At 46.2% G+C, this 27,086-nt stretch overlaps 1 protein-coding gene across 3 annotated transcripts in view; it reads left to right on the plus strand.

Moving 5' to 3' along the window:
- NEDD4L (NEDD4 like E3 ubiquitin protein ligase) overlaps positions 1-27,086 on the plus strand; it is a 156,240-nt gene that overhangs the window by 49,001 nt on the left and 80,153 nt on the right. For all 3 annotated transcript variants that reach the window (XM_068993775.1, XM_068993776.1, XM_068993777.1), the window contains exon 4: positions 21,738-21,788. The gene's annotated coding sequence lies outside the window, so the exon portion shown is untranslated. The remainder of the gene's footprint in view (positions 1-21,737; positions 21,789-27,086) is intronic.

Consider the following 27,086-nt stretch of genomic DNA (forward strand, 5'->3'; position numbering starts at 1 on the left):
TGGATTCTTCCTTAACAGTCAAATCATGTTTCTTAATAAAATAATTTTATGAAGCTAAGATGAGAAATGGCTTGTTCTGTTCCTGGCAAAATCAGCGCCAGTGAAGTTAATGCACCAGGCTAGCTGGGTTTTAATTTAAAGAACAGATCACCTTTTTAAAAAGGAATAAATCCCCTTTTGGAATAGCAAGAAGATGTCAGCCTTTGGATATGGGATAATTGTTGTGTGCTTCAATGTCACTAGAAAGCACAGTAATTTTAATAACCCAAGCTGTGTACAATAAAGCTCTTACTTCTAAATGGTACGTTAGCATATGTATGTGTGCTATGATGTATAATAAGCTGCTTATTTAATGCTATTTTTTGTTTTAAGTTTTAGTTAACATAACCTAGTCTTTGTAAAACATCTTACTGCTTTTGACTCATGTATTCTCTGCTGTGTAATAATGAGTTCTCATCATTTGTTTATAAAATCTCTTTACCCTGAGTAAGGGTTTGGGTATTAGGAAATATTTCAGTACTATTTGTCTTCAGTGACATGTATTCCCATTTTATACGAGCCTTCACATTAGCACTTGGGAAGTGTGATCATGAATCAGTATCATGGAAATGCACACCCCACTTTCTGCTTTTTCCCACAATAAAGTGAAGGATTCTCCTTCCTGCCACCTTCTGGTAATATTTTCTTCTTTAATTTAAATAACCAAGGTAATCAGAAAGTTTTAGAAAGTCTAGGTGGGGTGTGTTATCAAGCCTCTTGAATTTAGGTTGACATAGATTCATTTTGGTTTCCCTTCCTTTTTTATTAAGAACAAGTTGCATCTGGGATTGAGGGGGAAGCACTTTCACTGAATGGCTCCAAATTCAATCTTTTTGTTTTTTTAATCTCTCTGCTTTTTTTTTTTTAAAGTTGAAGTGTGACTGTTAGCCTTTTATTTTCCAACCAAGCAGCTGTTGACACAGATTTCTTAGGAAGTGGCTAAATAAAAATATGGCAGTACTGAAATGAGCAGAAATGGTTGCTCTGTCAAAAACAAGCAGCTGCCAGTGTGTGCAATTTCTGTGCCACAAGTACTGGTTTTTCTTAGATATTCTCACAGTAAGACATCTGATGAAGCTGCCAGACCAGCCTCATTTTTCCTTTCAACTTTTGAGGTCAGAGGTAAAAGCAGTTGAGTCATTTCACATTGTGTATTTAGCTTCCGTTTTAAACTATTAAATGGTTTTAAAATAATAGCAGTAAAACAGCAGCCACAACAAACCTTCACGTATTCAAACGGCCAGTGGAGCTTTATTTTAAAGGAAACCGTAGTTCAGATCAAACTTAAGTACTTCAGTAGTACTTAAATATCTCAGTTGATTGGGTGGCCTCAGAAACCACAGTTTAACGAGCTCAGAATCTGAAGGGATATTAATGCATTTTGCTTTGTGCTTTTGTATAACATTGCGAAGAAAGATGGTTGCAGTGGGCTTCCTGGGTGGTAAAGAACCTCTATGCAGGACACATAGAGTTTCAGGTTCAGTCCCTGAGTTGGGAAGATCCCTTGGAGGAGGGCATGGCAGTCCACTCCAGTATTCTTGCCTGGAGAATCCCGTGGACAGAGGAGCCTGGCAGGCTGCAATCCGTGGGGTGGCAAAGAGTCGAACACGACCGAAGAGACTTAGCGTGCACTTTATGTAAGCAGGACAGTCAGCCATAGTTCTGCCTGGCTCTCAGGGCAGGCAAATGAAAATGGAGGAGGACTTCGGATGTTGAAAGAGGAAATTACCGTCAGGTAATAGAGATTCCCTTCGGAATCCTCTACGTTTTATTGGGGAAAAGAGTTGTTCTAAGCAGACGTTTGAAGGGGTTTGGAATAGATAGGTGTTTCCTTTTTTGCCTGTCTTGTCTTTGTGTTTCCGGAAAGAAAGTGCCTCCTGGCGCGTGTGCACAGACCAGAAGCACTGGGCAGGGCAGGGAGAACGCACGGTGTGTGCACGTAAAGCCGACGGGTGTGTTCTTGGGGAGACAATATCGGGGGACACCTTCAGGTGGCCTTACCACTCTCGCAGAATCGGAGTTTGACCCATACTAGCATTTTTATTTCTGGTGGCACCCAGGATAAACATTTGAATGGCGTTTCATATCACTGTTGGTCAGGACGTTCTCTGTTTCGAACAGGATTCCCCTGGCAGTTCAGTCCCTGCTGGATTCACAAAAAATATCCCCGTGGGTCGGAGGACGAGACCTCTCCCAGCCCTCCAGTTCTCCTCTTCCTAAAACAGGTTTTTGGATTGGCCTTCGCCCATGTATCAGTTTCCTGTGGCAGTGTCAACAGCTTACTTACAGACTTGGCCTCAAAACACAGAAATGAATTCTCTCATAATTCCGGAGGCCAGAAATTCAAGATCAGAATCGCTGGACTGGAATCAGGATGTCAAAGGTCTGTGCTCCTCCGGAGGCTCAGGGGAGTCAGTCCCTTCAATTGTGGCCCCGTCACTCCAGTCTCTGCCTCCTGTGTCTCATTGCCACCTCCTCCTAGGTCCTCAGTCTCTTCCTATACTTCTCCTATAAGTGAAATATTTAAAGTGTTACTCAGTCGTGTCCGACTCTTTGCAACCCCATGGACTGTAGCCCACCAGGCTCCTCTGTGCGTGGAATTCTCCAGGCAAGAACACTGGAGTGGGTAGCCATTCCCTCCTCCAGGGGATCCTCCCAACCCAGGAATTGAACCCCAGTCTCCTGCATTGCAGGCAGATTCTTTACCCTCTGAGCCACCAGGGAAGCCCGCTTCTCCTATAAGGACACCTGCAATTTCATTTAGTGCCCACTTGTATAATCCAGGATAATCTGTCTCAAGATCCCTAATTTAGTCACATCTGCAAAAACCATTTTTTTAGATAAGCTGATATCTACCAGTTCCAGGAATTAGGACCTGATGTCTTTGTGGATCATTATTCAGCTTCCTACACCCCATTTTCAATACCTAGGATGGCTTACAGAGAGAGCCAAAGGCTTCAGATTCTGTCCAACAGGAGTTGTTCTGTTCTTGAAATTAAATCAAGTGATTATTGAAAATGTACCACTTGTTGACTAGGCACAGTGGGAGACAGAATGATATATAAAACTGTGTCTGCCCTGGGATTGTTTGTGATTTTGCCGGAAGGGAAGACATGCAGGTAAAATGAGTCCTGTGAAAAAGGTCACATTAGATCCCAAGAGCCAGGGAGTGGTACCGACAGTGGTTGCTCGAGCCCCTGCCTGTGTGCTTGGTGAGGATGGCTCTGCATGCGTGAGCGCTTGACCCGGGAGAGACTCAGATGGCCGTGTCCACTCGCCGCTTGGCTCTTCCCCATTGCATTGTTTTCCGCTGTCTCCAGGTCTTTCCCCAGAAGCTGCCTCTTGCGGGTGTGCCTTCTTGGATGTCGTCTTCTTTCCTGTTGGACTTTGATGCTGCAAGTGTCTATCCTTCAGTATCTTTCTCCAGTAAAATAGCAGTTCAGTTTCTTGAATTTTCCTCTGTGCCAGCAAGCGCAATCACTTCTGTAGATGAGTGATATAGAAAAAATTTTGGAAACATAAGTTCACAGTAGAATCCATCTATTACAATATTAGGTTCTATCACTTGGAGAACTTGGAATTTACATGATTGTCACATATCTTAGTGAAAACCATGATAATATGCCTTTAAAAAATGATGATCTTTTCTGTATATACTTTAAGAGAAACTATATGTCTCTGAGTTGCAGTGCATGATTTTGATAAGAGTCCAGGGCTGTCTGCTGTTGAGTTTAACTCCAGGACCTTGGTTGTCTTCAGTAAATTCACAGAGACAACATGAAAAGATGGGACAGTCCAAGTTTAAATCCTGGGTCCATCACTGTTTAGATCCTGGCTGTGCTGACTGGATGGTGTGAGGTCAGTGAACTTTTTCTAAAGCACAATTCTTACATCTTCAAAAGGGGGCTAATAATGGTACCCCCCTCAGGGTTATTAGGAAGGTTAAATGAGATAATGAGAACATCATAAGAAACGCTGGGCTGGAAGAAGCACAAGCTGGAATCAAGATTGCCAGGAGAAATATCAGTAACCTCAGATATGCAGATGATACTGCCCTTATGGCAGAAAGTAAAGAAGAACTAAAGAGCCTCTTGATGAAAGAGGAGAGTAAAAAAGTTGGCTTAAAGCTCAACATTCAGAAAACGAAGATCATGGCATCTGGTCCCATCACTTCATGGGAAATAGATGGGGAATCAGTGGAAACAGTGGCTGACTTTATTTGGGGGGGCTCCAAAGTCACTGCAGATGGTGACTGCAGCCAATGAAATTAAAAGACGTTTACTCCTTGCTCCTTGGAAGGAAAGTTATGACCAACCTAGATAGCATATTAAAAGGCAGAGACATTACTTTGTCAACAAAGGTCTGGATAGTCAAGGCTGTGGTTTTTCCAGTAGTCATGTAGGGATGTGAGAGTTGGACTATGAAGAAAGCTGAGCGCCAAAGAATTGATGCTTCTAAACTGTGGTGCTGGAGAAGACTCTTGATAGTCCCTGGGACTGCAAGGAGATCCAACCAGTCCATTGTAAAGGAGATCAGTCCTCAGTGTTCATTGGAAGGATTGATGTTGAAGCTGAAACTCCAATACTTTGGCCACCTGATGCGAAGAGCTGACTCACTGGAAAAGACCCTGATGCTGGGAAAGGTTGAAGGTGGGAGGAGAAGGGGACGACAGAGGATAAGATGGTTGGATGGCATCACCGACTCAGTGGTCATGAATTTGGGTGGTCTCCGGGAGTTGGTGATGGACAGGGAGGCCTGGCGTGCTGCAGTTCTTGGGGTCGCAAAGAGTCGGACACGACTGAGCGACTGAACTGAAATGAGATAATACATATAAAGTGCTTAGAACATGGCCTTAAAATTTGTCTTTTCCTTCTCTCTCCTCTTTTTTCCTTTCAAATAAAAAAAAAAGCAAACGTCTGTGGGCTGGGCGGGTTTATTGGCCCTGATTAGCAGCCACCCTAAGTAATCAAATACTGTCCTGCCTGGTCCCTTCCGACAAGCACATGATGACAAATGCGACCTTCCTTGGGAAACTGTTTCACCTTGGACATCAACCAAGCTTCTGAATTTCATTTTATATGACAACATCTTCTCGTTCTTTTGTTCCCTGGGCTTCTTGAATGGCAGTGTAGTATGTTTTTCCAGTAAACATCAAAATTAAATCAACAGTTAACTTCTTTGCAGCCTGTGTCTAGGAGTAACTTGTACCTCGACTGGGGATTGAGTAGCCATCACAGTTAACGATGACAGTGGAATACAGTCGTAACCATTATCTTTAATCACGTCTCCAAAGGTGTGCATATACTGTTGCTGCTAGACCGTAATGTACATGCACGCTCACCCCCTCTGTGCACGATCAGGTTGACGAAGGCACGTGGCGGGGCCCATCTTGGTTTGAACAACAGTCATCCTGGAGTTGATGATTCTATTAAAGTTCTTACCTGAATTTTAAGAACAAAAAGATTCCTCCCACGCAGAGGCACTAACTGCTCACACAGTGTGTGCACCCAGCATAGTAAACGACTGGGGAAGGCGCCACATCTGAGCTTTTGTCCACGAGCCGTCTTATGTCCCCTTCACAGGGAGAGAGCTGCGGACTGATAACGAAAAGCTGTTAGATTCCTTGACTGCGAGATACCAAGGTGGTTTTGTTTTTGTTTTGGCACATTGATGCCTAAAAAGAGATATGGAATAGTGTGTACTAATGAATCAAAAACATTTTTCAGTGCCTTTGTATAAAAGGGATATATTTTGGTTTCTTTTTTAAAATTTCCCTTTGAAGCTGATCTCCATTACTGTGACTTTGAAATGCCCCCCGATTGTTTCCTCTGGATAGGTAGGGAAGAAAAACATGGACAGCTTTTACAGATAAGGCCTGACACAGATATCATCAGGTTATACATAGGTCATAAATGCACTGCTTAGAAAAGCCATCTCCTCCCCTATGCTGCTGGCCTGTCTTAGAGATGGATTGGGATGAGGGTGGTGGAGAGCTTAACAAAGACGGCTGGCCTTCATAGTTTTAAGAGTCGTGGGTAACTCTTCTCAATTTCTCTCAGATGGCATCCAAAGCAAGGCTCAGCTTTGTAATTTATTCTCAACATGTAACTGTGGTCCCCTTATGCTCTGACACATAATCCACAGACTGGCTCCTGAAGGAATGGGTGAGGGTGAGCTGGCACCGGGCTAAGAAGACTTTTTATCCAGCAAAAAGCAAAAGGACACAAGACTTGGGGGTTATACCGTGACTCTTCAGAGAGCGTCCATGCTGGGAGAGAGCTCACACCTGGGCTGTGCTCCGTGCCAGCCCTCTGACCTTGTGCAGACTACTTAGCCTTTCCTGGGCTTCGGTCTGCATGCCCATAGCGTGCTTGTCAGGAGGACTGAGGGAGATAAGTTACGTGAAGCACTTAGAATGTGCTGGGCCCAGGGTGAGGGTCCCTTACATACTAATTGTAATTGTTGGTTTGTTGCTTCAGATGAATTGTGTCATGCAGACCTCTGGGGGGGTTACTACCCTCAACTTCAGTAGAAGTGTTTGCTGTACTTTGTACCTGAGAAATATATTCGGTTTAATACTCCCTCCCACCTGCTGGCCCTGGCACATCTAACGCTGTCCTGATTCTTCCAGTATGAAGGTTACTGTGCATTCTCACGCCACCTCTCAGCGTTGCTGTTGTCATCTTCCGCTTTGCTGAAGAGGAAACTTAAACTTAGACTAAGTAACTGCATCAAGTCACCGTCAAAATACGGTGCAGGGCTGGGAGCAGAATGAAAGTCAGACAGAGCCACCGCCCCCTCTCTCAGTACTGCTGTGCACAAGGTCTGATCCTCAGCGGCTTCCCAGAAGGAGGAGAAAGCAATGCGGTCTGTGAAGTCATGTGTAGCTGCTTTGGACATGGTAGTCAAAACAGCTCCTGCTCCACGATTGGATTCCAGTGTATTCTGGACTCTGCTGTGTGTGAGGGGCTCCACTGTGATTAAGTGTGAGATCCAGGGGGCAAAGTTGGGCAGTATACCACCCTGTCTCCTGTTCTAGGTGTTTCTTTCAGTTTCAGATTTAAAAAGTGGTGCATATTGCTTGATTTACAGACTGCTGTTGAAATTTCTGAGTTAATATTTTTGTCCAAAATTGACACGAAGGGCAAGAGAAACTGGTACAGTTAGTTTATCTCTTAAGTTCTGGGAACTGTACACAGTTAAGAACCTTAGAATTACTGTATTTTATAATGGAGGTGATAAGACACAGAAATCTAAGAATTCTCCATGGAATCCAAGATTCCATGGTAAGTTAGGGCCCCAGGTAACTCCTTTAGTACTTCTTCCTTTCAGCTATGTGGGAAAACTCAATGAGAGAACAGATAAAAGAATGACAGTTTAAAGCTCATTTAAGTGTTTGCTTCATATCTGGTTACCTGAGACTATTCAGTTCCCGGGGCCATTCCTGTAGATTGATAGCCACTTCCATGTTCCAGTAATTAATGTTTAGCCCAGGAATGCAGTCACTGGATGTTTAATCTTGATGACATCCGAAGCTTTGACCCATGAGAAGGTTAGGAATTACATGGGAATGTAGCTATATTTTTATGTGTCTTTTTTTTTTAATAGACCTCTGTACAGTTTATGGCTGTGAACACATAGATAAGCTCGTAAAGACAGTCTCAATCCATGCCTCTTTCTGGGGAGGGAGGTACACTGTAGAATAACAGTGATTTAAGATACTTGTCAGGCATCTCGTTTATTCGGTGTGATGCTGGTTTTGCACGTAGTGTTTCACTCTGATAGTTAAGGAGCTCACTCAAGGTCAGAGGGAGAGTGCCGCTTAACAGTTTTGCCAGGGTCCCTGCAACTGCTGATGGGATGCCTGTGCTTTCCAAGCTGGTATCTGCAGATCCCAAGTAGAAAGCAGGAGCATTCCTTCACTCTCAGTTTCACTGAAAGATCTTTGTGGGAAAATTGTAACTCCTATTAAAATAAGCCGTGGAACTACTGTGGTAGGTAATATGCAGAGTTCTCATTAACATTTAGGATGACCACCTCTTCCGTGAGAGTCATTAACCCTTGCCCCGCCAGTCCCTGCAGGAGACTTAGGGGAAGTGCCCAGCGGTGTGCATTTGGAAAAGTGGCAGTGTGGTGATGTCGGTAGGGGCTCATCCTGGCCCCTCGTGGCCCCAGCTAGTGGGAGGTGTTGGCTGAGAAGCTGGGGGTGGCGTCAGAGGATAACGGAAGGGGGTTAGTGTTGCTTCTTTGCTGCAGTTATTTCATAAATGTTCTGAGCCTTCGTTGTGTAGTCTGGGGATTACTGTTGATGATACAGTTTTCTTTAGGATTATGGGTTTAATGTTCTGAACAACACACATAAACAGACCCTTCTCTATGGCTTCTTTGTAAGTTGATGAATAGCCTCACTGCAGATCATCTTTATATTAAAAAAAAAAATTTCTAAGCTTAGACTAAGCTTTTTAATTCTTATTTAGCTTTCTTTCAGTCCTTGACATTACATTTCTTTTTCATGTATTTTTTTTTAAGGGATAATTAGCTTTACCACAGTCCACTGCATTTTTAAAGCTCTTTCCTCTGTTCTCCCCTTCGGATGGAACGGGGTTTCTCAAACTGTCTGTGCTGAGCTCTTTGTAATGCAAGTTTTTTGATTGGAGACCAGACCCGAGTTTCTAAAAATAGCCATTTGTTTATCATTGGCTGGTTATTGGCAGGGAAACCCACCCCACAACTCCTCTCATTTCTCAGCTTTCAAAATATAAGGCAATTTAAGCCCATTCCGTAGAAACCTGCACAGGCCTTCCACACACACTGACATTGGAAGTGTGTGATGGTTTATGAAGCAGGAAGTAAGAAGTGGTCATCACCCATTGTCCAGATGAGGAAACTGGTCCAGGGAAAGCTTAGAGCCTGAGGTCGCACTAGTTCCCGAGAAGGCAGCCTCTGGGCCTCTGAGGGTTCTTTTCCCTGGTGCACCACGCCCGTAATTTAAAACCTGTGCATCGAGGCTGTGTGCTTCTCAAAGACAGTACCTCCCTGGGCTTCCCAGGTGGTGCTTGTGGTAAAGAACCCACCTGCCAATGCAGGAGACACAAGAGACTCGAGTTCGATCTCTTTTTCAGGAAGATCCCCAGAGGGAGGGCATGGCAGTTCACTTCAGTACCTTTGCCTGGAGAGTCCCATGGACAGAGCCTAGCGGACTACCCCATAGAGTCATAAAGAGTCTGACACGACTGGGCAACGTAGCTTGCATGCACCGCACGCTGCCTTTGAGCCGTCGGTGCAGGGCGTACAGTGCAACGAAGGTGGGTTTCAGGGCCAGGCGTAAGGTGGCGCAGGAGAGGCATCTAGGGTTCAGAATTCACTACTTTTAGAATATTTATTTATTTATTTGGCTGTGCCGGGTCTTAGTTGCGGCACTCAGGATCTTCGCTCATCGTTGGCATGTGGGATCTATTCCCCTGACCAGGGATCAGACCCAGGTCCTCTGCGTTGGGAGCACGGAGTCTCAGCCACTGAACCACCAGGGAAGTCCTGGAGAGGGCAGATTTTAAGTAAGCACTTAAATCAGCATGAGCAGCCTCACTGGGCTCTTCCTGGCTCCGGGCCTAGCGGATTTTCAAAAGACGTGGGTGTGCGTCCACTTCTGGTACGGCGTGGCGAGCCCTTGAGTGTTCATCCCCTGTGGTTCTTAGGGAAGGTCACAGCCTTCCTGCAGGTTTCCCTTGTGTCGTGAGGCATCAGTAGGCTGAAGGTCTGGCGCCCAGGGTGCGGCTCCTGCCTTGCGTGGTCTGAGGGATCCAGACTTTTGATATGACATCGCAGGGTATGTTGGGGGCATTTTTCTCCCTGTGGCTTTTAACCTAAGGTGCGCACACACTCTCTCCCCTGTTTCTGGGCCTTCCTGGCTTGGATGCCAGCCCCACTGTGTGCTCTGAGTTTGGGCTCTTTACAACATGCTTCCTTGTCTGGAAACATTTCTGTCCCAGAGCTTCAGTTCCTTCCTGTTAGCTGTGTAGCTTCTGCTGTTGATCTTAAGCACAGCTCACTCAGGCAAGGAGCTCAGCCTTCAGTCTCCGCTTCCTGGGGATTTTCCTGGCAGCCACACAGTGACCTCTGTCCCCCTCTCTGCTTTACCCATTAATTAGGAAGTAGTCCAGTGCGTGAAGCTTTGCTAGCAGATCTGTCATCTGAAATTCCTTGGGTTGGAGGGGGGGAAGAGAGGGAAATCAGCTGGAACTGATGAGGATGGACTTCTCTTCACGTAAATGACAAAGCCGTCCCACTCCCGTGTCCACAGTTAGCTGGCTCCTAAGAAGTTCCATGTTGAAACAAAGGAAGGTACTGAAGTCAGAGAAAACTCGTGTTCAGATCTCAGCTTTGCCACTTTCTTGGTATAGAAAGTTAAACTTCTTTCTTCCCTGTTGCTTCAAGGGGGAGGTAGTTGAAAAATGAACACCAGATCATAAGAACGTTCCTACAGAATTACCCAAAAGATACTGTGAGCGCCTACGGAAGGAGTACAGGGGAGGGAAGTGGACTTGCACACGGTTCTCACCTGGGGGCGCTTTCGCCGTCCACCCCTGGCCAAGACAGGACCGTTTGTGGAGTCATTTTTGATGGCCATGACTCGGGGGCTAGGGTTCCTTTTGCGTGTTGTGAATGTTGTGGGTAAAAGCCAGGTGTTTCTGAAACCCTGTAATGCATAGAACAGAGACGCTCCCCTCCCCAACAAAGTATTATATAGCCCCAAATGCCAGTGATGGTGAGGGTGAAAAGTCCTCGGTTATTGAATCTAATTGTCCCATCTAATACCCAGTGACTATGCAAAGTACAGTCATTACCATCTGTGTTTTACAGATGAGAAGATCGACCTTTGGTGTTGATTAAGAAACTTGCCTTTGGCTATTCAGCAGTTTCTAGATAGACATGGGACATTAGGTATAGATGGGTCCAAAGTCTTCAGCCAACCCAGTAGGTAGTGAGCTTCTAATCCCTGATGAAGTTCAAAACCAGGCAGGGTGAGCAGTCACTTGAGGGATGGACAGAGAGGTGAGTCTCAGATACTTTTCAGTAAATGACTTTTGAGGTCCCTCCCTAGGATCACGTTCTCTGATTGTTTTGAAATGGGACTTGTCTTTTTAGCTCCAGCATCAGAATGCCGAGCAGATAGCCCTTGGCCCTGACCAGCGAGACCTCTGTGCTTTGTCCGAGCACCCGTGGGTCTTGCTCCTGTTACTATCCCAGCCCTATCAGCAGAGGCTTCCATCCAGGGGCAGCCAGAAACCCACCCCACCCCCATCTCATGCACAGTCCGGGCCCAGGTATGTGTAAATCAATCCAGCCAGTTCTCATCTGGGAGCACAGCAGAGGCACAAAGGAAGGGAGACTGCCATTTATTATCCGTTTGCTAATCAGTGTAATCCTTCCAGTGTCACAGGGAATCACAGTTGCTCTTCTGAGAAGAAGGAGAACCAAAAGATTTACTCACCGGTTGTCAACCCAGGCCTCAAATAAGCATGAGCTGAGAGCTTTTAAAACTCACCTGGGTTGGGGCCTCTCCGCTCCAAATGCAGTTGTCTCAGGTGAGGCCTGGGGAGCAGGGATTCAAGAGCCTCCCAGGAGATGGTAATGTCCAACCAGGCCAGGAGCCCCTGGTCAACTCCACTCATTCTGCTCAGGGGGGCTTCACTCAGGTACTTGTGGTGGGTACTCTGTCCTGAAGAGACGACCAGGAGGAGGAGGTGGCGCTAGGCCTTGCTTTCCAGGATGTCCTTCCAGGTTATAGCGAGGAGAAGAGGACCCCCTCTCTGGTCTTAAATTCACACCTACTGGGATCTTAAATGGACATTTCTCCTGATCCTTCCAATTCCTTATTTTAAATGGTATAATGTAAAGGTACAAGTAAACATTTGCTTTATTTTTTCACAAAGCTTTGAAGGTTTCCTTTCCAGGCTATTGTTCTCAACAGTGTAGTGTGCAAAGGAGAAGCTTTTTCATTTTTATGGCTGCATTCCTGTACCCTGGAGGAGAAAGCTTTAGATACTTAATGAGTTTTGAGAGAAACTTTTTAAATAACCACCTAGTTAATGGCCTGACTTTATAATCAACTGTATGCTTTAAACTCTAGTCTCCAAACATTTTTTTGTTCAGCAAACCTTAATAAATAATTTTGAAGCACTGTTTCTCACACGTTTTAAGATGACATCTATTATTTTCAGTAACTCAATAAGTTATTTGTCAAGTAGTTGCAAAAGATGTAATTTTTAGTGTATGAAGTATTGTGTGCAAACTTTAAATATATTTCGTAACCAATCCAGTATTTTGATTTTCTCATCTTGTGATCAGACCGAGCTCTTTTTATGGAAAATACCTGCCATAAAATTGAATTAACCAAATCAGAGCTTATCGCTAAACCTGAGCCAGCCATATCAGGCTTATTTCCTGTCACTTAAACATCTGATTTCATCTCTTACATCAAACAAGAGAATTATCGGATAGATGGTAAACATGCAAGACATTGTCATTCTGTGAGCCCCTCTTCCAGGGAAGATAGGAATCTCTCTCCTGTGCCCTCCTTTTCAATCTGGCCTTCGTTTTGGTTTCAGAGGTTTTTATACCCAGCAACCTGCGCCATGGTGAGATTAGGAAGGGTGAGACGCAAACCTCTCTTTGGAAAGCAGGAGAAAGGAGTTGAGATTTAGGAAGGGCAAGGCAGCAAGAGGCAGAGGCTGTTTTCAGGCAGATTGAGTGTAGGGAAAAGGCCATTTGGAGGGGTTGAGAAAATGGTTTCTCTAAAACTGTCCCTGCCCGGATCCCCCAGAAAGTCTTCTTTATCTTCAGGAGTCTGCCTGCTGCAGTCTGAAGAGATCAGGTTTGGGCCAGAGGGAAGCGACTAGTAAAAGAATGAGGACTAGTCAGCTCCTTGCCATTTCTCTTCCAAACGTATAGTTTACTCATTTCACTTTCATTTTAAAATACAGGTAAAGAGAGAAGAATGCGTATGAGAATATGAACATGACAGTGTCCTAGAGTCTGTTCCCTGGGAGTTTACAGATTGCAGGGACTGTATCTGGCAAATGTAAGCAGAGAGGATTTGGAGTTGGGGTCTGCAACACATCAAACTAAGGTCTTCTGCGGGTGGGGAAGCCTGCGTGCAGTGTGAGGTTAACCCTGTGCTGCTGCTGACAGCACAGACCCCAGAGCCAGCCTGCCTGGGTTCACATTCTGGCTGCTACTTTACTAGATCAGTGGCCTTGCGCAGGTTTCTCAACCTGCCAGAAACAGTTTCTGACACATGATTGACGAGCTGCATGTAAGCTTATTATTCTTTGCAGTCTTGAAGTTCTTACCAGAGTATGGCTGGAACTCTCCCCCAGGCAGTCTTTGATGGAGTCCATTGGCCAGAGATGGGATTTCAGCCAAGATACAGCCAATGCAGAAAGAGACTTATCAGGACCATCTGGGATGCCAAAGCTCCAGGGAAGTCAGTCAGTGTCCTTGTCTAAACCTATTTATCTCTAGTTCAGAGTCATCAGTCATTAAAATTCCAAGAAAGATACCACACAGCACTTATGTTCCATGTGATCTGTTTTTGCTTGAGGACAGTATTCCACAGGCCAAACTACTGTCCCGCCAAGCAAGGAGACGGACTACTGGTTCCAAATGCCTCGAAGTATGAGGAGGACCTTTGACCAGTAAACTTGTTAATGAAATCAAACTATAGAAATGGCATTGAGCCCATGGTGTCCCTAGGTGCACTTTCTTCCATCACTTGACCATTCTTTTACCCTGCATCTTGGTTACTGAAGGCACCTGTGAATCAGATAATTAAATCAGTTTATTGGTAGCTAAGTTCACAGATAAAGTACAGAATCCAGAACTATCTTTACTTGTTCTTTATTCATTTAATCTGTCATTAAAATTGCTTGCAGAGAAACTGATTTTTAAACTTCTCCAGAGAAGGAATGAGACCCTTACCCTGCAAAGAATCACTATAGCCTGAAATCTTGAGAAATGAAAACAGCTTTGCATGATCTGATCAGATCAGAAGCACAGAGTGAAGTAGTATCGTGTCATTAAATGGACCCAGTGCACATCTTCCTTTTAACTTTCAAGTTTAATGTCAGGTCAGTTTGCTCTGTCACAAGTAGAATATATGTGAATGTTTATCTTATCACATCAGGTCGTAGTCTTTAAAAATTGATACTTCATTCAGCAAATTTACCATTCCTTTCACAAGGAATGACAGTGATGCCCAAGATTTTCTCAAGGGACATTTTTGACAGAGATCAGTTAGCCTTATAGGAACCTGTCAGGGCCGCTGGTGGGGAGCTGTTGTGTGGCTGGGCAGCTCTGAGGCGGATGTGAGAGGGCACCAGGCCAGGCCCCAGGCCGTGGAGGGGTGACTGGCCGTGGCCACCTCCCCTGTCTGAAATGACACACAACTGTAGACCACAGCCTGTGTTACCAAGCACGTCTGGGCTGGAGGAAAGCTTCCTTACAGATGAAATAAAGAGATGAATATTGGGGTGGCCCTGTGGGGCTAATGCCCCCGCAGGCCATAGGCAGCCCCTCTGCCCTGGGTGGGAGGCACCCCCAAGCCCAGCCATGCCTCTCCCCGTCCCTGGCCTTTGCCTCCACTGACTTCCAGGACTGCCTTCTGTCATGGCCCAGCCGTTGCTCTCCCTGTGACAGTGTACTGACCGTGACAGTGGCTTCCCCAGGCACAGCAGTCAGGGCCTCGCACGGGGCGCGGTCCTTGCTCCCTGGTCCCACGGTGAACAGCCTCCAGGCTGTCCAGGAGGGTCTGGAAGAGAGATGCTGTGAACCAGCAACCCCACCCTCGGACCCCCGCGTGGTCCAGCCCCTTGCGTGGTCTCCTCTGAACAACTCGGCGCTCTTCCTAAACACCTCCCTCAGAGTCCTCTCCTCCAGTCAGTTCGCCCTCCCGCTATCCAGGGACCTTTCTAAACGCAGTCCTCGCCAGTCTTTCCCTCCCTCACGTCCTCGTGTCCTCTCGCCCCAGGATGCCGTGCTCGTCCATCACCGTGTTGGGCCGGCCGCATCACCTCCTCTCTGCCCCGAGAACCCCCTTCCCCTGGTCTTCTCTTCAGGCCCCCGAGCCTCTCCCCGGATCCAACTTCACAGCATCCTCTTTCCACCCCGATCTGTCCCCCGGCAGCCTCCTGCTTCTGACCCTGCGTGAAGATGTCCTCCTTCGTGAGGTCACGCCTGCTCTTGACCCCGGATAGAATCGGTCACTTCCGTCCCCCTGACCCGCCCCCATCCCTGCCGCCGTCCATTCGTATCTCTGAGGTGAGGACCGCCATGGCCGCCGTACGTGGCTGCAGAGCACTTGAAACGCGGACGGTCCAGAGCGAGGTGTGCTGTAGGCGAGAAGCCTACGCCAGATTTCAAAGGCTTTGTTAATGGTCTTTATGATGATTATGTGTTGAGATGATAATATTTTGAATATCTTGGATCAACTAAAAATATATCCTTAGAATTAATTCCACCTGTTTATTTTTCTCAAACAGGACTTACAAGTTTTCATGTTCTAGGTGGGGCTCCTGTTACATTTCTCACGGTCAGGGCCGATTAGCTTCCATCACTAGGTGGTGAGGGCACCAAGTCTGTGCCTTTCAGGCTGGACACAGTGGAGTGCAGTCTGCCTGTGGGTGACCACCCCTGCTTGAAGTGACCTCAGCAGAGCTGCTCACATTTCATGTGTCTGGTTCCCAAGTCTCTTCCCCAGTGTTTGTACTCCCAGAGTTTATTGGATCATAAGTTCAGAGTATCAGGTTTGGCAGAAGGCTATAATTCCTGTGGCCCTCAGCTGACCCCTGGCCTGGAAGATGCTCACCCTTGGTTGGGGGAGAGGACTGGCCTGTGCCCTTGAGCCCCCTCCATCATCACCACCCCACCCTCAGAAGGCGGGGAGACGTCAAGCCCATCTCACTCCTCGTGTGGAAGCAGGACAGCTCTGGAGAAGCCGGGAGCCCCAGAGCTCCCAGAGCTCTGGCTTCTCAGCCCAGTTTGCCTTGATCTGGTCATGCTTCTCGTGGAAGCCAGGCCGCTTCTGCTCAGCTGGTGTAGTCTTTGCCAGCGGGATGGTTCTTTGCTCTCTCCCCACCTCTGTGCTTGTCTTCTGAATTTCAAGCAGAGTGTCCCTTAAAATAGAGGCGCTCATGATCACGCACCAGCCACAAGGTTTGGTTCTGCTCGCTTACCCAGCATGAATTTACGGGAGCCTATAAAAGTCCTGCGAGCTTGTTCTGACATCTTGTTGATGGGGAGGTCTTGTTTGTTGTTAGAAATAAGAGCCACTGTCTCCAGGACACACCCTGTCCTGTTTTAGTGAATGGGAGGTTTCAGCCCTGACCTCTAAAAACTAAATGGCAGAGAGGCTGGAGGGGTGAAAACTGTGCAAAAAAATCCCTTTTATTTGGATTTTGTGTCCTGGTGCATGTCAAGTGGGTTTTGGTAAGAGCACATGTGTTCAGGAATGCCACCTAGCTGTTTGATTAAGGTAGCTTTGACCATGTATTTCAGAACAATTCAAAGTCAGAAAGGCTTGGAAGTCAGAGGCACCAGATGGTAAAATGTTGGACCGTGTGATGCGTCGGGTGGGTGGAACCAAACACTCTCTCTTCCTAAACTGCGGCAGCTCTGCTGTCAGAGGACAGACGCTGGAGTGCGTGGAGGATGTGCAAGAAAGGATATTCCTCCGTCCTTTGGACGTGACGGCAAAGGCATCTCATGCTCCCTTGAGGAATGAGACAGCATCGAAAACTCAGTACATCTCAACCTCCAGACAGTAGACTGTTGAAGAGAGTCACTACATTTGTGACGTTTTGTCTAAAAGCTTTTGCAAAAGTTTGCCAAGCCATTCAATTATTTAAATAATTCAAAGTACATGCTTCAGAAGTCACTCTAAAAATAGAACCTGTTTCCCTGTCTGGTGGGTGCTGTGTGCCTCACCAGGAAGCAGTGTTTACTGGTTTAGCAGCAAAACAAAGGTTGTTTTTCTGTCTCACTGTTCAGAGCTGGGAGGTTTACCTTGATCTATAATATACGAAGATCTAATCTTTCCCACAGGGCTTCCCTGGTTGCTCAGTGGTAAAGAATACGCCTGTCAAGACAGGAGACTCAGGTTCGATCCCTGGGTCAGGAAAGATCCCCTGGAGAAGGAAGTGGCAACCCACTCCAGTATTCTCGCCTGGAAAATCCCATGAACAGAGGAGCCTGCCGGGGCTACAGTCTATGGGATCGTGAAAGAGTTGGATATGACTTAGCAACTAAACAACAACAGGCGTTTATGTCTTTACTCTTAAATTCCTTTTCTGTGGCTGATGTCTGTTTCCTCTCTACATCTCTTTCATTTGTCTTGAGAAATTCTCAGTATAGTTTTCTTATCACTCCTTAATGATTTCTGTGACATTGGTATCACTGGATGGGTTTCATTGGCCAACATTGAGTAGCTTTCAAACTTGTGATGGTGGCAGGGCATAAGAAATGAATTTTACAAAACAATTTAGGACATGCATTCATATACGTATGTAACTGAAACAGATTACTTGAAACAGTACTTACATTTCCTGTAAGACTCTTTAATATTTTCTATTCCATTACACTGATGCTTCTTATGAATTACTAGTGGGACTGCAAATCACAATTAAAACAAAAACACTGCCTTCACGTATAGCTCTTATGTTACTTGTGGGTCATTCTGCCTTCTGAGAGTCACCGGTCCTTTCTGATACAGCCTCTCCTGAAAAGCCTTCCTGCTGACCCAAGCTTTTCCTGCCAGCACCCCTCACTTGCAGGGCTCTTCTCCCCACAGAGTGCCCCTGCTCCCCTGCAGCCTACAGCCTTAGCCTAGTGCTTGCACGGTGACCTCTGGTCATCAGTACATAGGAAGATTCAGATCACATCCTTCAAGTGCAGTGCAACCTGAAGACCAGCCGTCTGTGTTGTTTCTTGAATCGGTGTGTTCTTTGAGAAATTCATGCTCGTTTATTTTGTGAGGACAGCTAAGCCTGGTGTCCAGTTCAAGGCTGGCAGCTCCCACCCAGTGTGTACCAGAAGAAATGTCTGAGGGCTGCATTGGGGTTTCTCTGGAGCTGCTGTGATGGTCCCCAAGCTTCGGGGCCCAGTGACAGTCCCACACATCTCTCCGTGGACATGCCATCCTGGTCTGTTCTTATTTAAAAAGGAACAGTTATTTTAAAGGGGCATGGGGGAGAGTGGGCCTATAGGTAGTTAATCATCATTTGGAGCACAAACTCTGAGATAGTGTCTGGTATATTTATTTCACTTTTCCAGTAATAGAATATAGATTTTTGTTTCCCCTTATGTGACACATCTCAAGGGCTCCAGTTTGCATTGTCATTACATTGGGAAAATATTTGATGGCTTGTCAGAAGGGAATATTTATAATTGTGTTTCTAGCCTGCACATTTTCAGCCTCTGGAACAGTGTGACAGGTAATTGAGGTTGAAATTGACAGCATTTACCACTTAAAAATGAGCACAAGAAATGCCAGTATGCACTGTGTGAAGTGGAAACTAATTTGGTTTTTGTAAGCACTTTAGGATTAACGGGAACTTCCCAGGTGGCTCAGCAGTAAAGAACCCACCTGCCAATGCAGGAGATTCAAGTTCAATCCCTGGGTGGGGAAGATGCCTTGGAGAAGGAAATGGCAACCCACTCCAGTGTTCTTGCCTGGGAAGTCCCATGGACAGAGGAGCCTGGCGGGCTACAGTCCATGGGATCACTAAAAAGTCGGGCATGACTGAATAAACAACAACAAGGGTTAACATGATGCTTGGTGGAAGTGATTTTGTAATGGAAACTGTTCAAATGACTTGAATCTTGTGCTTTCATAACATTGGTGCAGGGTGTCATCCTGAAGCAGTGTTGACCTCAAGATGTTGTGATGACCTCAAACCTTGGCTCTCTAGGGCCCACAGGTGGGGACCCTGCCGTATCGGCACACCCAGGTGTCCTGGAAGTAGCCCCGCTTCTCATTTTGGCGCAGAGGCCATGCATTTTGACTCTCTGGTCGCTCCTAGCACTCCTCAGTAGTGATATTGGAGGCACGTTTTATCATTGGTGTAGTGTCACTAATCTAAATATTCTGCATTGCTTGAAATGTCTGTGGTTCTGTCAGCAGTGGGATGTTTTGAAACCTAGATCTCACCAGCATGTTCCAGTGACTGGTGAATCACTTGTTTAAGCCAGTTCCTCTCGACCCTGTGCTATTCTATACACTTGATCCCCATTTTATTTTTAAAATGATTTTATTACCGTTACCTTTGATGTAAACCAGAAAATAAGAGCCTCGTGTTTAATGGTGAGGTTGCCTCGTCGTCTTCTGTTATAGGAATTGTTGTGTTTCTTTCTTTTTTTTTTTTTTAATGTAACTAGAAACCTTGTTAAGGTACAAGTGAAGCCATCTAGCTTTGCAGCGAGTACCGTGGGGATCCATTAAACTGCTGCTTTGAGGCATGGAGCCAAGTTGGAACAAGAGGTTTTGTTCAAGATAACATGCCAGATGGGCATTTTAGGCAGAACCGTCCTCCCCAAAGCCTCATATACTGTGCTGTCATCAAAGTCTCTTCTCATCCATACTGTTGAGAACCAGCATCCTGATGAGAAGCCCAAGGCTGGTGCCCAGCCGAGTTGTCCTGCTGTTAATGAGATGCGGGACAAAGTATTGGTTAAGAGCCAAGACTCTGGAACCAGTCTACCCAGCTAGCAACCTCTCTGGTCTCTAGGTTCCCCATCTGTAAAATGGGCATAATAATCGTGCCCATCCACTGCAGCTGCTCACTGAAGATTTGGTGTGCCCTGAACACAGCACCTGCTTTGCTACAATAGCCCTTAGTGGCCAGCGCCTGTCTCTAGATTCAGATGGTGAACTCATCTGATGGGTTTAGAAGTCTAACATCTCCCTCCCAAAACAGCGCAGGAACGTGGATGTTTCATGAATTTTTGTGAAGATGTACTTCAAGTTAACAATTGATAGAGTAGCCAAAGAGAGCAGATTATGAAACAGAGCTCTGGGATCAAAGTGTCTCCTTCTGATGCTCCTCCCCGAGTCCTTGTCCTTCCTGGCGTCAGCACTAGTAGCTGGCCAGGAGAGGGACAAGGGCAGAACCTCATTACTCTCATTAGGGAGACACACAGTCTGTAGTCAGGAGTCAGGCAGCTCTGAGTTTCTAATAGTGAAATTAACTGACATGCACACAATTAAATCAGCCACATTCAGAATGGGACTGCTCCCTAATTGTTTGGACAGTGAAGACGTCTGTGCTGACTGTTGCTCGTTAAGAGGTACATCTTTGGCACCTCAGGGCCTTGTGCATGGTGGGCGGAGGCAGATGTATCTGAGGAAATAGAAGAAAACAGCCTCATCAGAAGGGTGGGAACTCTTCTCAGGCTTTGGCACACTCAGCCAGTGGTGACGTTGATCTTTCGTTACCCTTCACATATTCTAGAGGAGACAGACAGCTTTCTAGTCAATCAGATTTTAAAAATTTCTTAAAAGGACATCCTAAGTATGGAATAGATCAGTGCAGTAAATCTCATTCACATTTACCTGCTGCCACTTTTTAAATGCAAGAGGCAAATTTTTTTTCAAGTGCATTTGAAAAGTTCATTTTATAAATTAGAAAATTTCACAGTAAGACTGAAAATAAGAGCCCAGAGTTTGGAATGTGGAACTCTGGATTCTCTCGGGCTCCTCAAGCTGGTAGTGGGACAAGTCTGATGATGTCTGTGAAGAACTTTCTAACTATCATAGGCATTTGAATGTGGGCAGTTTTTTTTTTTTTTTTTTTTTTTTTATGAGGTTGGCGAGGGTAGCGGAAGTCATCATCATGATTCTTCCAATTCATATCGCGGGCCATCTGGGTATCAGGGGCTGTGATGCACATGCCCCTAAAGCAGGATGTTGTGTCCAGTGGCCTGCTAGACACCCCGGGGTCTGGGCCAGGGCTGCTGACCCTGACTTTAAGATTTACCATGATTCCCAGAGTCTGAAAAGGCACATGTGAGCTTACCCACATAAATTTTCGTTGAGGTCTGTGCAGTAGATATAGATAGGAAGAAGTACCATGTGTCCAAAATTATAACCAGTAGATAGTCTACGAACTTAGATTGTGAAGCAGTATAATTACTAGGTTGAAAGTTCAGGGCCATTTTTTAATAAGTAATGTACAAGATGTATTAGTAACTGGCTTCTGTACTCTTTCTCAAGACTGAGCTCTCAAGGAGCTCTTTCATTTATTACACTTTATAAATATTCATGAAAATTGGCCCCAACATTTCTTTACCGACTTCTCTTTAAACTGGGCCAGCTGTACCCCCAGGCCCTCTGGAATCTCAGGTATCCCTTCCCTGGCTGACTGCCTGCTCCCCAAGTCCAAGAGAGGCTCTGTCTCCAGTCTCTTGGGTGATCGATGCCCTGCAGGGTGTCTGCCAGCTGAAGATCAGGTGTTTGAGGCCTTGGGCTCACCCATCTCCAAGGCAACAACCATCTGTGGCTCACCTGGGCCTCTGTCTTCAACCCATCCCCACCATTCTCCCAGCCCAGACCCTGGACTTTTCTCTGTTTGTAAAGAAACACGTTTAAGAATGTTGACACTCACGCAATAGATGAAAACACTAATTACTTTCTCTCTTCTTAACAGACACGGGACGACTTCCTGGGACAGGTGGACATACCCCTTAGTCATCTCCCGGTAAGATCGGTTGCCTACTTTATAACACATGCAGTAAATGGCAGTTTCTGTTTGCAATTCAGGGTTATTTTCAGGGCAGTATTTCCTCCACACTGTGGAGAAGGCTGAAATGAAGCACAGATACTGTGAGCCTGACCCCTTCTAGAAGGTGGTCCTTTCAAGAGGCTAGGAGATCACTTAATTGTAAAAACCAGGTGTCCTTGAACCATCTACAGATATCTATCAGCGTCACCAGCTACTTTCTTATCTCATCTTCCTTTGTCACTTCATACAAAACAGCTGCCTGCTTCTGCCAAACCCCTTCTCCTTGTCACTGGAATGTCCTTGCTTTCAAGTTCATCCTTTGGCTCTAACCACGTGTGTTCCCTTTGTCTGGAATTGTACACTCTGTTTCTCCTGCACTTCACCTACACAGACTGTGTTTCCGTGACTTTGGTTATGGCTTTCTTGGTTGGCACAGAGGCGAAAGAAGAGATGCTCTTGTCCTAAGTGAACTTGTCAGCTGGAAAGACTCTGGTTTCAGAAACGATATCGGGTCAGCACGTGTGCTGTTGCTAGTAATCCTCTGCTCAAACGTGTAGCAAAAGGACGGGGGCTGTTGACTGTGACTGAGCTGAAAGGTGACTCCGGTGTGTTCCAGTACCAATCGAATGGGGGCCCAGGCCTCCCTGGCGAAAGGTAAATGGCTTTGTGCTCCAGCTCTCTTTCCTCTTCCCCAGGGCGTCATGAAGTGCCCTCAGTAGCACCTCAGTAGTGCCCAGTCGTGTCTCACTCTCTAAGACCCCATGGACTGGAGCCCACCAGGCTCCTCTGTCCATGGAATTCTCCAGGCAAGAATATGGGATTGGGTAGCCATTCCCTTCTCCAGGGGAATCTTCCCAACCCAGGGATCAAACCTAGGTCTCCTGCATTGCAAGCAGATTCTTTACCATCTGAGCCACCAAGGAAACCCGCACAATAGCAACTAAGAGAGACTAAGTCAAATGTTTCTGCCTTCCAAGGGCATTTTTTAAAAAGGCTCTATGTGAGCCAATAGCCTAAATCGTCTATAAACTAAAATCACCCAAACCACCTAGTATGAGCCTGCCGCTGTGTTGAAGCTGTAGCTGTCACTCTCTATTAAAGACCAAGAAAGGCCGTCTTACCCAGGAAGCTCTTGAAGATCTGCTGTGAGGGACTGTGACGGCAAGCACTTTACTCCTGTTTACTCAGGGGAGCTATTAAGGACAAAAGCTTTGAAGCTCATTCCCTTCCCAAAGATTGGAAACAGCAGTAGTGACATTAGAATATCTTTGTTTATCTCTGCATAAAAACCTGAAGCTCCAAGATGGTCGTGGAAAGTGGTCATATGCTCGAGATGGATTCCATGAGCCTTGAGAACACTGATTGTCCTTTTATGGTCCCACTGAGAGTGCAGGGGTGTCTCCACCTTGTGCAGAAAGATTGTTCATGTTTTTCTACATCAGTGGGTGTTCTCTCCATGCTCTTCAGGCTGAAGCTGTAATCACATTACATTTTTAGACAGTGTTGGTTGTTTGGCCACTTCTTACATGGGTGTCCCCAACCACCCTTTTCCCTAACATAAAAACCACATCACAGGGACTTTCCTGGTGGTCCAGTGGCTAAGACTCCACGCTCCCAATGCAGAGGGCCCAGGTTCAATCCCTGGTCAGGGAACTAGGTCCTGCATGCCATAACTAAGACCCAGCACAGCCAAATAAATAAATAACAAAACGCACACACACATCATAGTCAAGGCAAATTATGTACTTAAGAGGTGCAGCTGGCATTTTTGAACAACCTGCTCCAGTTCCCTGTTTGAGAGAAGGAGCATGGGTTGGTTTAGAAAGGTTGAGGGGAGTTCTCAGAGGATAGAAGAGTGTTTCTCTTCAGAGACAAGTTGGTAGAGAGAATATTTTTACCTTTGGAGTTGGGTGGAGGCAAGATTGAGCTTTCAGAGGAAGAAAAGCTCCAGGCCAGAACAGAAGCCAACCGGTTCAAGAGTGGAACAGCGAGCGTTCAGAGAAGGCTGAGGCCTTGCGCGTGAGCTGAGCCTCCCGGTGGCAGGCCTCCAGGATGAGTGCGCCCTGGGGCACCGTGTCTCCTCCTTAAGACTGACTGGCTTTGTGGAGCCCAGGACAGTCCTCAGGATGGGCCACACGGGACGCAGAAGGAGAGGCGAAGGTGCATTCTGCATCCTCTAAGTGACAGTGGAACCCGGCCGGCGTGTTCTCAGTGGACACGGCTTTGACCCCAGGATTTGAGGTGCTCTCAAGTGTATCTTCAGTCCTTTGTGTAGGACCCTCATGGGGAAATTGCAGTTAACGTTGTTTGATAACACAGGTGTGAGTATGTAAAATGGATGCTAGCATCTGAATATATTTTGTGGGTGGATAATGAATGCTCTTTTCTTAATAGCTACTCGACCACTGTCAAGGCTGTATGGCCTGTGGATTCAGTGATGTTTAATGTCATCAAACTTTAGGTAAAAGAGCTTAGGAACCTTGTCTCACTGGTCATGAGGGAAGGTAGCGCAGAGGGGTCCTGCGGTAGTGAGGTGCTGCCCGGGCCTCAGACTCTGAGGAATCAGATTGGGCATCCAGTTGCTAATTAATTCCAGACAGCCCCATTCCCTGATAGAGGATTTATTCCTTTCACAGATGCTTGCTGATACAGACATGATTCTGATCTCTGAGGAAAAATCAGTGAAGCAAGTTCCTCCCTCACGTGGCTCAGCAGGGCCACCATTGCCGTAAACACGTTAGTCAAGCATTTGAGATGTGGCTGATGTGACTAAAGAATGGAATTTATCATTTTATTTCAAGTCATTAAAGTTTATATTTAAAAGCTACATGTGGCAATGTGGCACCCTCTTAGTTGGTTCAGCTGAGATCAGACCAGATTTCCCCAGCTTAGGCGAAAACTGTATGGTTCTGAATTCCCTTTTCCTGAGCTGATAATTCTGCCTATTGGAGAGAACTGGGGGAGGAGGGGTTCTCACACCCAAGTTTTGCGTGTGCGTACTATCGCTTCTGTTGTGTCCAACTTTGCAACCCCATGGACTGTAGCTCCCAACCAGATTCCTCTGTCCATAGGATATTCTAGGCAAGAATACTGGAGTGGGTTATAATGCCCTCCTCCAAAGGATCTTCCCAATCTGGGGATCAAACCCATGTCTTTTTCATCTCCTCGTTGGCAAGTGAATTCTGTACCACTAGCCAGAATTATCACTCAAGATTCAGTTTTTTCCCCCCTACCAGAATACAGTTGCTGGTGGATACTGGCATTTGCGGTGTACAACCGTGCTCTTAAGTCGTTAGGGATGTCTCTCCTAAGCTGTCCTCACTCACACCTGTAAATTCCCCGACCTCGAGAAGCCTACCCGGAAGACCAGAGGGTCAGGGCAAGCCTACTTCCGGTTTATCCGTAGACGCACAAGCCAAGTTATATGCACTTGAGCATCTCAGAGCACTCACAGCAGTGCTCCTCAGCCCACTGCCCACTGTTGGGTCCCCGGATAATCAACTGTGTGCGCTGCTGGGCCTTGGGGGCCATTGGGACGGTCCGGCTTGGAGTTCTTCTGCCAGGGAGACAAGCAAAGGAGGTCCCTGGAAACAGAGAGACGAGGCCGGCAGGGCCGTGTGAAGCCGAGATGCACTCTGCATGTTAAAGCATCATTACCCCCGTCAGTGACCACAGTGGCCCCAGGAGCCCAGCGTGAGCTCCGTGTTTGCCCTTAAACAGGAAAGAGTAGAGAGACATAATGAGAAGGAAAAGTAACTTCTTTTCCCCCCTTTGATTATGAATTCCCCAGTGCTTTATCAAATGCTTCCAGATGAAAGAAAATGATTTTGACTTGTCACTCATTTTCATTCTTGGCTCTCAGGCCAGTTCTGCCAGTTTTATTTGTGGAAGGGGGGGAAAAAAGGATAGGAAATAGACCCAGGGAGTTTAAAATGGTAGGGACTCTGTTTCCTTGGCTTCTGTTGCAAATATGCCACTCATCTTTAATTTTGTTTTTTCCATTTTACTTACTATTGAGTGTGCATGCATGCTAAATCGCTTTAGTTGTGTCTAGTTCTTTGCAACCCTATGATCCTTAGCCCCTCCCCCCATGGCATTCTCCAGACAAGAACACTGGAGTGGGTTGCTGTGACCCCTCCAAGAGATCTTCCCAACCCAGGGATCCAACCAGCGTCTCCTGCATTAGCAGGCAGGTTCTTTACCACTAGCGCCATCTGGGAAGCCCACTGTTGAGGTTGGGAGTGAGTAAAAGAGAAAGGTTAGTCGTCTGACCTTTTATGCAGATCTGAGAATTAAGAAAACATAGATTCCTATTCACAGAAGTCTCCAAATGTCAAGCTTTAAAAGACCTCTCAGGAATAGTTGACTTGGAGCCTGGAGATGGGCAGGTTGCCTTGGTAACCTTAATAAGTTAGTAATCCTTTATGGGACTCTTGTTTGTCTCACCTATAAAACGAGAGGATTCACATAGACGATGCCAGGTTTCCATCCAGCTCTGTGAAAGGGCGTCTTCGCTGTCCATGGCACTAGCTGGCATTAGCTGTCTGTGGCGCTCACAAGCAGAGGCACTGCGACCATGACGACGTGTGTGTTGCCCAGGAGACTTGGGCAGCACGACGCACGTGGCGGAGGTAGAGGCTGTGTTTTAGGAAGGTGGTCCTGCTCTCCTGATGTCTGTCTGCAGCTGAAACAAAGCTCCTCTATTTTATTTCTCCAGCGCATCACCAAAAGTGACCTTAGCTATAACTCTCCTAGTCTGACTTTTTTTTTTAAGAAACACTAGCATTTTTTACATGTTTATTAAATTCTGTGTGTCATTCCCCAAAAGTTCATACAATATTTTATGACTTCTCCTTAATAATTACTTAGAGACAAAAATAGCTCTAAGACTTGCATTAACAACAGAAGGCCATTTCTGGCAGGTGTTTGCCATTTACACCTCTGAAACTTGTCTTGATTCTTCTATCAGTGTCTTCCCTCTCCTTTGAGCCCTTTCCCATCACCCCTCCTAGATGCAAAATCTCTGTATCTGTGGAAAACACACTGAGGTAGAGAGAGCTGTTTAAAAACATGAATTTCTCTTCTTTTAGTCAGGTGCTACTCAAGGCAACCAGGGTTAACTTGAATTTATAGCTTTTCTACAGTGAGGCGGCATCGGGATGGTAGCGCTATTATTTGTCATCTTAATTGTACTTGAAGGTAACTCAAATGATGAACACCCCTCTTATAATTCCAGCTGGTACCAGGGTAATGGTTCTGTCTCACGTGTACAGA

The sequence above is a fragment of the Capricornis sumatraensis genome, chromosome 21 (assembly GCF_032405125.1).
Source record: "Capricornis sumatraensis isolate serow.1 chromosome 21, serow.2, whole genome shotgun sequence".
Taxonomy (NCBI): Eukaryota; Metazoa; Chordata; class Mammalia; order Artiodactyla; family Bovidae; genus Capricornis; species Capricornis sumatraensis.